We start from the raw sequence: 12,591 nt of genomic DNA, 5'->3' as shown, positions 1-12,591 counted from the left end.
ACGCTTGAGCGTAATTTGAGCCGGCTTATATCTAATAATATCACTTTTTCGGTCTTACAATTAAATTACTTTGGTTTAGTTGACGGCGCAAACGTGACAGTCTTACGCGAGTAGGTCTTAAGCGCTGGGTTCGGATTTACATTCTGGTTGAGTATGTTCTCGGAGGTTGTTGGGGGGTCGGCGGGGTCGTCAGGAACAAAATATGCCGGTTTTAATAAATCGACGGACACGCTTTTTGTGTTTCCGTTGATATCAATATTGAATACACGCTCCGAGATGCGCTGCACTACTTTGTGCGGACCAGTATACGGGCGCTCTAACGCCCTTTTAGCCATATTGCGTAAAAATACATGAGTACAATTATATAAATCTTTAAAGTAAAAGGCGCGTTTTTTATGTTTGTGCGCGACGGGAACCGGTCGGACCTGGCGCATATATTCGCGGAATTCTTCGAGAAAATAATTAGGGTTTGACGTATAATCGTCAGGGAGAAAGAATTCCCCGGGAAGTCGCAAAGTTGTCCCGAACATGAATTCGGCGGGTGACGCATTAGTGTCGGCACGGACGTGTGACCGAAGTCCTAATAGAACGGTGGACAAGGTGCGCGTCCAGCACGCATCGGCATGACACATAATTGCGGCTTTAAGCACCCGGTGCCAACGTTCAATCATGCCGTTTGACGCCGGGTGGTAGGCGGTTGTGCGAATTCGTTCGCAACCGATTAATGAGAGTAACGCCTCGAATAGGCGGGATTCGAATTGGGCTCCCTGATCCGTAGTTAGTAATCGGGGGGTTCCGTAATGGGAAATCCACGTGTCATAAAATGCTCTAGCAACGGTTTGCGCGGAGATATCTTTAAGGGGAATTGCCTCGGCCCAACGCGAAAATCTGTCGATCATAGTGAGACAATAAGAGTAACCCTCAGAAGGAGGCAATGGGCCGATGATGTCAATGTGCACCTGATCAAATCGCCCGTCGGGAGCAGTAAAGTGCTCAGGAATTAGTTTTACGTGACGAGAGATTTTCGCTTGTTGACATTCGATACAGTTTTTACACCATTTAGCGATATCGCGGTGCATGTCAGGCCAGACATAACGCTGTCGGATAGTGCGATCCGTAATTTTGCCACTAGGATGGGCTGGGTTGTGAAACATTTGAAATACTTTAACGCGGAGACTATCGGGGACATATGGCCGAATAGCTTCGCCCGAGATTTCGCAATATACAGTTGTGTGATCTGGGCCCCACTGAATTTTCTTCAATTTCAACGGGTGATCGGGGGCGTTAGCGATCAACATAAGTTGCTCGTCGTCCTTTTGCAGTTCGGCAAGCTCGATAAGATTGAATTCTACCGGTAAACGTAAGGAATCGATCCGCGAAAGCGAATTTGCGACAACATTTTGTGAACCAGCGACATGTTCGATATGCGTTGTGAACTGCGCGATATATGACAATTGGCGTTGCTGTCGCGGAGATGCCTTGTCAGATCGTTGCATAAACACGTACATGAGTGGTTTATGATCGGTTATAATTTTGAACTCGCGTCCTTCTACGAAATAACGAAAGTATTTAACGGCTTCAAAGATTGCCGTGAGTTCGCGGTCATAAGCGCTATACCGAGTTTGCGCGGGGGAGAATTTATGCGAAAAAAATGCTAGGGGCTCCCAAGTATCCCGTTTTTTTCTGTTCAAGAACTGCCCCCATGGCGAAATCAGAGGCATCCGCGACGATACGGAGTTCCGCGCCAATATGGGGGTGCACCAGCATTGTGGCGTTAGCAAGGCCATTTTTGGTCTTTTCAAACGCTTCGCTTAATTCGTCGGACCATACGATTACGCGCTTATCATTTTTACGCGAGTCGACTAGTAATGAGTTTAGTGGTGCTTGTGCTTCTGCCGCGCGAGGGATGTTGCGACGGTAAAAATTTATCATGCCGAGAAAATGGCGTAGATCGGCGATGGTTTTGGGTTTCGGAAATTTGGTAATCGCCTCAACTTTTTCTGGGATGGGGCTGATTCCTTTACCATTTATTATATACCCGAGAAACTTTAGTTCTTGTACACCGAACACGCATTTTTCAACATTAAGGCGGAGGTGAAACTCTTTAAGCCTCTGGAATACAATGCGTAAATGTTTAGCGTGCTCCTCTGGAGAAGAGGAAGCGATTAGGATATCATCCATATAAATGAAAACAAAATCTAGATCGCCTAAGGCGCGATTTATATAACGTTGGAAGGATTGACCGGCATTACGAAGGCCGAAGGTCATAAATAAGTATTCGAATAACCCGAAAGGAGTTATGATAGCTGTTTTCTCAATGTCCTCGGGGGCCATTGGAATTTGATTATATGCTTTATGTAAGTCAAGGGATGAAAAAATCGTTTTACCGTGTAAATTGACGGAGCAGTCATGCAGGTGGGGGGTGGGGTATCTATCAGGTCGCGTGATTGCATTTACACCGCGATAATCGCCGCACACCCGCCAGGTGCCGTCTTTTTTACGGACTAAATGAATGGGACTGGCCCATGGACTGCTAGAGGGGCGGCAAATGCCCGCTTCGACTAGAGCTCTGATCTCGGCCTTTGCGGCCTTAAGTTTATCAGGAGGAAGGCGCCTGGCACGCTCGGCGACTGGAGGACCGGTGGTGATAATATGATGAAACACGTCACATTTGGACGGCGGGGCGAGGGGAAGGGCTCCTGTTATTTGTGGAAAATCCGCGAGTATTTTGGAAAATTCAGAGGAAGGATTTATCGTGTTAATCGAATGTACCGGAGCCGGTTTTTTAATCGCGAGGGTATATAATTTAGTAGTGGAATCTGTAAGACGTCGTCGCTTTAAATCCACTATTAACCCGTAGTGCGATAGTAGGTCAGCGCCAATGATGGGGTACGGGACTGCGGCGATGCAAAAATTCCATCGAATTGGCCGTCTTAAACCGAGGTCAAGTTCGCGTAGCGATTCCCCAAACGTGTCGATGCGCGTATCGTTTGCCGCAAAGAGCTTTAATTCGGAGGGTTTTCCTTTGATCCCATTAACGGCGGGTACCAGGGAAATATCCGCGCCTGTATCGACAAGAAACATTTGGCCGCTGATACGATCACGGACATGGAGACGGTTAAAAGTTTGATGGCCCTTGCCGACCGTCTCCGAACGGGGAGGCGAGCTTAGTTTTTTTGACTTTTCCAAGCCTCATATTTTGAGCACCACGTTCGACACGAGGTCGGATTATCAGGGTATTTGGTATGAGCCGGACAGAGCGCGGGTGTAATCGCCTTACTTGGCGAGGTTGAAGCTCTGCGCCTGCGGGAATTGGATCGCGAACGCGAATTTTGTGTCCCTTCCAACTTTTCGATCCTATTAATTAATGCGGCCATATTGGCGATAAGTTGCTGAATCTCGGTCTTTGCGGGAGGGGGTGTATTCCCCTTAGACACGGCGGACGCGTAAGACTCGTTTCCGAGAGCGCTCTCAGCCATTCGGTCGGCGGCCTCGGCTATACGGTTGAGGTCGGTAACTCCCGTGGCTACTAGGATCGCGCGGTGTTCGCATGGTAAATGGTCTAAAAAAATTGATTTTATTACATTATCATCTATGTTCCCGTCATTAAGACCGCGCAATCGACTGAGAATTAATGAAGGTTTTCCGTCGGTCCCGACCTGTCCTCTTAAAAGTTTTCGCAATTTTGTTTCGTCTGAAGGCGCGTATGTCGAGATTATTCGAGCTTTAACTTGTTCGTAGATATCCGCTGGGGGAGGGACTAAAGTAATTATGTCCCTAACGCAGCCTAATACTTCGACATCAAGTGCAGCGAGGACGGTATCAGCTTTGGTGGACTCTACAGTGATCCGTGCATTTCTCATGGAAACTTCGGCCTGGATAAACCACAATGCTGGGTCGACTTGAGAAAACGGAGGAATTTTGGGAACCCTGTAATTATCTATACGCGGAATTTGGATATTATTATCGATCGCGTCTGAGATAGTTGTGTTAGGGCCCTGGGCGTTCAGCTGAGCTCGTAATTGCGCGAGCTGAGCTTCAGCTGCCTCCGCGCGGGCTTGGGCTGCTGTAAGAGCCGCGTCCGACATAGTTTTAAAAATATTGAAGGCTATTAGCAAAACAAAAGCGATAAACAGCATAAATAGCATGAGCGTTAAACGATATGAACGACACGAGCGTTTACGACACGAGCGTTATACGACACAAGCATTATACGACACGAGCGTTATACGACACGAGCGTTAAACAATATAAACGACAGCGCGCGACGGACTACTATTTTATTTCTAAATTACTGTAGTCTGGTAACGGTGGGTAGAATCCGAAGCCCCGGTGACGATGGGACCCAAGGCGCCGGAGACGTTGGCTTCACGCATTTATGTCTCAACGACGACGGAATCCAAGGCGCCGGTGTCGTTGGCTTCACGCAATTACGGCGAATCAGGCGACGGCGGAGAAGGGCCGGTCGCACGCCAGGAGATGATCGTGGTAAGGCGGTAACGGCGGCGGCAAAGAAGGACCGGTTGCACACCAGGGGATGGTCGTGGCAAGACGGTAACACCGCTGTAGCCACCCGGGCGCCGGTGGGGTCTCACGTACCCGCCTCGTGCCTCGTGCAAAAAAACGCGGCAAAAATGGCCGCCCGAATATTTTTTCGGCGCGGTAAAGCTGGCTGGCCGCAGCGCGGGCAAGTAACAGCCAAGGACGCGGGCACAGGGATGTACCTTGTTGCTGCGGGTAATTCGATCCGCGATTTCTGCGTCCGTTCCTCGGGGAAGGCTGGTCCACCGAGGATTTATCTCTGACTCGGGCTTCCGGTAGCGACTTGTACACGACCGTTGCGTGTTTTTTAGTCGGGGTCACCAATGTAGGAATTTGGTATCGCGGGAGGATTATGATACCTCCGCGTATCGGCCTACTACCGATGTAATGACGAGAGGAATCGAGGAATGATTACACACTCTAATTATTGAAGATAGAATAATACTTTATTGCGAGCCACGCAATAGCCACGAGTCTCGATACAAATCTAACGGTCTTCGTAACTCAGTTCTGCCAACCTCGTAACTCTCGACCCCTCTTGCTAGCGCCGGAGAGGGGGCTGACCAATCGGAAGGGAGGCAGATATGCTGCTCCCTACAGCGACTCGCGCGTCGCGCCATCTAATGTGAAACGATCGGGCGTTGTACATCCAACGATGAGGATCAATCTCCAACCTACACTAAACATTGAGGCTTAATCCCCAACCTACACTTATCATTGAGAATAAACTCCCAATAAACACTCATCATTGAGGATTAAACCCACAATTTACCTAAACCTTAATGGTCAACACTCAATCTACACCTAAATTTAAGTGTTGACACTTAACTTTGATGACAAACACTAAACTTACGCCCAAATTTGAGTGTTAACTCTCAATTTGGATGTTAACCATCAAAGTTGAGTGTACTTTTTCATAAGGGTGTAGCCAGCTTGCCCCAATGGTAGGGTAAGTTGGCTACACGACAAAAGTCCATGTTAAATTAATGAAAACGTAATAGAAATACAAAGCAGGTAGCAGATATGTACTTCTTGATAAAGATTGTATCTTTTAAAGTTGTAATGATCGAATAGCAAAATACTGTTGCAAAAAAAAATTGTAAATTATTTTAGATGTAGCTTTCTTCAATATAAAAACATTAAATATATGGAGCATTCCATGCCAAATCGACCTGGGTTTGACCCTCGACCTCTCGGATTTGGTCGGCGATTTTTTATGTTATTGTTCCAACTCTAAAATGCACTCAAAATTTTTTTTAGATTTTTTTTATAAAATTGATTAAGTTATAATTTTTTAAACCGACATATTAATAGCCACAATTTAAAAATCTGAAAAAATTCTCAAAAATCCTGTGTCAGATATCAAAATTTTTAAGCTTTGACCCAAAGTAGGCCGGCGTTCACTTCTAATTTTTTCAAGCTTTTTTCGCGTTTTTTTCGAAAAAAATATTGAAAAAAACTCGAAAAAAGCTCGCAAAAAATTAGAAGCGAACGCCGGCCCACTTTGGGTCAAAGCTTAAAAATTTTGATATCTGATACAAGATTTTTGAGAATTTTTTCAGATTTTTAAATTGTGGCCATCAATATGTCTGTTTAAAAAATTATAACTAAATCAATTTTATTTAAAAAAATCTGAAAAAAATTTTGAGTGCATTTTAGAGTTGGAACAAATAACATAAAAAATCACCGACCAAATCCGAGAGGTCGAGGGTCAAACCTATAGGTCGATTTGGCATGGGAATGCCCCATAAATATATACATGTAATGCTTCTATCAGCATTGTAAGTACCTAGCAAATCACATATTCACACACGTCTCACGTGCGCGGCAACAGCAAGTCAAGCTAAGCGTGCCTTAATATGAGTCAACATACTCCATCCCTACATACGTTTGATTTTATTTTATTGTAATAAATTACTGTTGTTACCTGGGAAAAAAGAATTAGATCTGACCAGATCAAATTATATCTCAGCAGATCAAATTTTATCTGGTCGGATATGCTCAGATATTGTTGGATATTCAACAATTATTTCAAACATTTATTTTGCATACGAAATAACTTTCTATGTTCTATTATTATAATGGACAAATTCTATATTGTTTTGTACCGCCGTAGAGTTAGCAGACAAATTGAATATTTTTGAATTATTCTTTTTCATATAATTTGGGAATCATTTAGAAAAGTTAAGGAAAATTGTTTAAACATTTGGGTAATAATATTTTTCTGTTATTAACAAAATTTTATCGAGCGTCAAGTTAGCAGATAGCGACTATATTTTATGTTTACTATGAATGGAATCGATTGGAAATCATTTGGGGATGACATATTTATTGTAATTTTTATTTGGGAAAAGTCGCTTTTTTTGTAATTTAAATAAATCTTTGTATTAAAAACAAAAATAAAAAATGCCTTAGGTCTCATGCACCTTCATATTATTTCCCAGGTAGCACATATTAGTTTCATATACGTTTTTTGAACGTATATATAGTTTCATAACCGTAAAGAACCATTAAAAAACGTTTGAACAAAAATGTTTTTAAAACCATGATTTAAGAAACGCATTTTTTACGTTTCTACAGTTAACAAAAATACCTATTTGTTAAATTTTTTCTTTCAAAATTATAATTTGCTTTATCTATATACATAATAGCTTTAATAGCCTTTTTTAAAACATTTAAATTTATATTGCACTAATTATTGCACAAAATAAATCATTTTATCCATGCACATATATCCACTTATTTACTTAATAGCCCAGTCAAATGGGTATTTTTGAAGGAAATAATACTAAGAGCGCTGTAACTAGCGTGGAAGTGTGTCTTTTGGGGTTGTAATGAAGATACTAAAAGCCCACCCCCGTACCATTGTCGTAGCAAAAATGGGGGTGCAAAAAAAGTCCCAAAAATTGGTTTTTTGCCAATAACTCAAAAAGTATCGCAATTAGGGGAAAAAGTGAAGACGTGAAAGTTGTAGAGAATGAAATTTCACACAAAAAAGGTCTATACAAAAATTTTGTACGACCAATTGCAGTCGATCTAGATTTTTTTGAAATAATAGGTATTTCATGACAAATGAAAAACACGTGAGCGCGTCGCGCATTTTTTATTGATAGTTAGAAAATGGCGACTCGAATAAAAAAATAGTTCAAATAAAAGTTGTAGACAATTTAATTACGAACAATTTCCATTTTTATTTTTTTCGATACGATCAATATTGACAGAGATATGAATTTTTTAAAACATTTATTATCGCTCCTCGAGTATGATTTTTAGTGGTAAAATCGCTTGTATCTCAACATCTGTAAGTTTAACGCAAATATTACATCTTATGAAAGTGAAAGATAATTAAATTTCGAAAATTTTGATGTATATGCAAACTCATTTTGGATATATGCGTAGTGTGATAATGCTAATAAACATGAAAAATTGTCTTTTTTTGTGGATTTTGTCAAAAAAAGTCACTTTCGGTTAGCTGTAGGTCAAAATGTCTCTCTACATTTTTTGAAGAGAATTAAAATATCTTTAAAACGGCGTTTGGTTCATCTTCGTACGATCATTTGTTAACAAGTTACAGCTGTTTAAAAATTTCAGGAAAAATACAATTTCATACAAAATTAATAATATATTGAAAAAATATATGCGTAATAATTTTTTAAAAATTGGATTTCACCTATTTTTAGTAGTTTATATGTGTGTGAAAGTAATGCAGCACTGTAAGTTCATCGAAAGGTATGATTTTTTTAAAAAAAGAACCCTCGAAAAGTGGTGTTTTTAAAAGAAATTATGTAAAAGTGGCATTTGTATTTAGTTTTTTTGCATGTATCTTCTTTTCTATTGATTTTACGAAGAAATTTCATCAGATCAAAATTAAAACTGATAAAATTTCCTACAAAACTGATACTTTGATATTCGATTTGTAATAAGTAGTATTATGAAACGGACAATTGAAAATGCTTGTGATTTTGAATTTGCAGAAAAGTGAAATTTTGGAGCATTTGCAAAGTTAAAAATAATGTACTTAACAAATTTTTAAAATTTTTTCAAATATTGGAAGTCATTCTGCATACATTTAGGTGTCATTCAGTACCGCTGCGATATTTTTAGGACGAATAGTACACAAGAAATGGCCTGGCGTCGGATAGCATGGGGCGAGCAGGTAGTCGGGCTGGTAGCCCTTATCAAAATGTGCCCTTGAGTGCTCAATGGCGGTCAGTGGGAATGTATGGTTGCCTTACAGTTGCAATGCGAATTATATGGAAAAGTTAATGGAAAATCTTGAGTGGCAATAAAATGAATGGAAACGCAATGGCAAGATTCGAATGACAACTTTTTCCATACAGGCGTAATGGAAACTGCTAATGGCTTATGAAGGTTAAAACTTGTGTATGGAACTTGCAATGCGAATTATATGGAAAAGTTAATGGAAAATCTTGAGTGGCAATAAGACGAATGGAAACGCAATGGCAAGATTCGAATGACAACCTTTTCCATACAGGCGTAATGGAAACTGCTAATGGCTTATGAAGGTTAAAACTTGTGTATGGAACTTGCAATGCGAATTATATGGAAAAGTTAATGGAAAATATTGAGTGGCAATAAGATGAATGGAAACGCAATGGCAAGATTCGAATGACAACCTTTTCCATACAGGCGTAATGGAAACTGCCAATGACTCATGAAGGATAAAATTTGTATGGCATTTTTCTACCTTCAGCCAATGTTGTTCAGTGTGAATTGTAATGGAAATTCGTCAATGGTAAATAATATGCGTCAGACAATATATTGTATGGCATTTATTGTCTTTCACATTTTAATCCATAGACATTTGACATTCATCGTCAAAACGTTGCCGTAGTGAGAGGTGAAAGATTATTACGACAAAAAGTAAGTTTTTGAGTTGAATTTCCATGACTTTTGCATTTATTTGCGATTAGCTTTTAGGAAAAGTATTTTTGTAATCGAATGCTATAAACATTAACCTAACTAAGAACGTAGCTACAACTCTTTCAGGTATTTTTTGAGTTAAGTGCCACATAACCTACAAAAAGACACTTAGTGGTCTATAAAGGTTAGACTGTCCGTTGAACCAAAGGCAATGGGAAATGATGGCATTTATATTAAAGACAAAATAGTACCATTTATTAAAATGCCATTGAATTCCCATTGTTCCAGACGCAATGGAAATGAAGGCATTTTTGCCAAAGATAAAAATTTCCACACAAAATCCCATTGGTATTGCCAGTGTTAATACCAATGGCAATACTAATGGCAATACCAATGGCAATACCAATGGCAATACCAACGGCAAAACCAATGGCAATACCAATGGGATTTTGTGTGGAACTTTTTATCTTTGGCAAAAATGCCTTCATTTCCATTGCGTCTGGAACAATGGAAATTCAATGGCATTATTTAATGGCAATGAAGGGCACATTTCCATAAGGGAGACGACGTCGGCTATTTTCCAAAAAGGAAAATTAAAAGTTCTTAGTTTGTTACAAAATGAAAAATTGAAATCGGTTACCGACGTTTTCATGTCCGCAAATTCAACTGTCATGGATGTTCAAGAAGCAGGCGAGTTATTATTTTTACATCTGTACGGTTCAAAAAATCCGGCCACACAAAATTTAAATGCTCTACGATATCATGTGTACAGACGAACGGCATTAAGAAAAACTTCTCGCTTGGCTGGATTGCCACCCACATGTAATGCTGCTGCTCAACATTCATTCCGTACGTATTGTCAAGTTCAGGCGTGGTTGGACAATACTATGAATCCTCAATGTTGGGGCTGGCAATCGATTGATGGATATCTTCAACCCGTCACAATGACCGAACCTCCTGCCCCACAAGAGCTCCTGAAATTAGTTGCTTGCAGTTGCAAAACAAATTGCACAGCATCTTGTGGGTGTAAAAGAGCCGGACTTAAATGTTCTGATCTCTGTCTGAATTGTGTTGAGACTGGTTGTTTCAATTTGTATCAAATTCCGGCAGAGAGCGATTCCGACAGCGATGAGGACATACAAAACGAAAATGAGGAAGAAACTAACTAATGTACATACTACAATTGACTTTTTATTCAGTAATTATTTCGTACGTTTGTAATAAAATCCAGTGACAATTACAATTTTGTGCACTTCAATTACTGCGTTCGGCAATGCAAATCTGAGATGCGAGCGAGCAGATGTCGAGTTTGAGTCACGTGATCTTCGAGCAAACCGAGCACTAAACTTAATGCCAAACGATTCAGAGCTGTTTAGAGCTGATTCCTATTCAATTCGATTTCTGCTAAAATAAAACTTGTACATTTTTCACGTGAGTTTTATTTGATTGATACTATTTAGAGTTTTTAGGAATTGGATTTTCTATGTGAATTAATTATAATTAGATTTTGGCCGTTTTTTCACTCACTTAATTAAAAATCGTGAAATTTTTTTAAAACGTCCTCTATTTTTCAATTTTTTTTTTTTGCTAAATTTAGGTTTATGCGCATCGGAGATTCATAATTTAACGAAAAAATTTTGGTTCGATAATTTCAGTTCATTACAAGGACCTGGGCATTCTCCCGCGCAAAATCTAGACGACAACTTCGAGCAGCTGCAGCGCCGCCATTTTGTATTTTTTCTACTATAAAAAAATTTTTTCTTGTACATTTGATCGTCAACATTATCATGTATTTTATTAGGATTTAATAAATACTCTCAGTTCTTTATAAAAAATTATCAAAAAAAGGGTCAAAAATACGAGTCTCCCCCCTTAAATTAATTTTGTCCTACCGGTCTTAATCTATTTCTCATCGGACAAATCTGAGCTTAGAAAACTTCCAACAGTTGCAAAATAAACGTTTTGCTGAACGTGGCAATTGGAAGAACATTTATACGTGTGTTCCGTTTTGAAGAACTTCCTGAACTGGTGCACATCAGTAATGCAATTAAGTTAGAGTGAGACAAATATATTTTGTTTCACTTTAACTTATTGCACGAATGTGCACCAGCACAGGGATTCTCTAACTCCTTAACGACAATTTCGGTATCAAAAATTTCATTTTGACCATTTTTCCAAAAAATCGCTCTGTAGCAGCTTGAAGGCGATGCTGCTGATTACGAATATCATAGTTAAAGTGCGATTTTCTCATTATTTTGGCCGTAATACGGATTTTACGATTCTAGGAATAAATGACTCCTGTCGACCCTTAAGGAGTTAGAGAATCCCCGTGCTGTTCAGGAAATTCTTCAAAAAAGAATAAACGTCATAGATGGTATCATGCATAAAGCTTCTAGAACATTCTCACGCATATCTCAAAGACGTCATAAACACATTCAAAAGACGTGAAAAGTAGGAATTTTAAATGTCTTTATCTAAAATGTCTTTATCATTAAAATAAAACGTTTCTATAATAGTTTTTTAAACGTTATTTTATCGGAAAAGAAACGTTCCATCGAACGTTTTTCGAATGGACATTTTTACTCATGAGAAACGTTTCTAGAAATCGGTTATAAAACGTTTCGGAAAAACGCTCATAAAACATTTCTGAAACGTGTATGTGCTACCTAGGTTATATTATCAACAGTGTGTATATCTATGTATACAGATTAAATATGAAACAGCTTTTTTGGATAAAAAATATAATAAAATTCATTATTCTGATAATAATAATAATAATAATAATAATAATAATAATTATTATTATTATTATTACAATAAAAGAATATAGTTTTAAATATTTATTAAAAGACGGAGGTGTGGGAATCATTATTGTGTTTAATAATAAAAATATTTATTATTCTGATAATGATAATAATAATAATAATAATCACATTATAGTTAAATTAACTACTACTAATTAACTACTATTCATTATTTTTTCTGTTTAGGATCATACAAATTTGCAATAGCGTTTTCTCTTTCTCGAGTGATACAAATTTAAATTGATTGCACTAAAAGCAATTAATAACATCATAAACTCTGTGCTGGAATACTATAGACTTCAAATGAATTAAGCACTTGATTGATTAAATTAGGGCAACGAATCTTGTGCTTTAAAGCTAA

At 39.0% G+C, this 12,591-nt stretch overlaps 1 protein-coding gene across 13 annotated transcripts in view; it reads left to right on the top strand.

The window, feature by feature from the left end:
- LOC139777305 (galectin-7) overlaps positions 1-12,591 on the top strand; it is a 275,279-nt gene that overhangs the window by 25,604 nt on the left and 237,084 nt on the right. Inside the window, exons 1-4 of one of the 13 annotated variants that reach the window (XR_011719318.1) lie at positions 8,244-9,426; positions 9,553-10,116; positions 10,199-10,275; positions 11,082-12,176. The exons of 8 other annotated variants lie outside the window; for them this stretch is intronic. The gene's annotated coding sequence lies outside the window, so the exon portion shown is untranslated. Of the gene's footprint in view, positions 1-8,243; positions 9,427-9,537; positions 10,117-10,198; positions 10,858-11,081; positions 12,177-12,591 lie in introns of those variants that run through there. 4 more of the 13 variants (XR_011719316.1, XR_011719315.1, XR_011719317.1 and 1 more) reach the window with 4 other exon arrangements.

This window comes from Temnothorax nylanderi, unplaced genomic scaffold, assembly GCF_030848795.1.
Source record: "Temnothorax nylanderi isolate EJ_2023f unplaced genomic scaffold, tnyl_v1.0 TNYL_tig0144_pilon, whole genome shotgun sequence".
Classification (NCBI taxonomy): Eukaryota; Metazoa; Arthropoda; class Insecta; order Hymenoptera; family Formicidae; genus Temnothorax; species Temnothorax nylanderi.
This window is presented reverse-complemented; position numbering and strand designations above follow the sequence as displayed.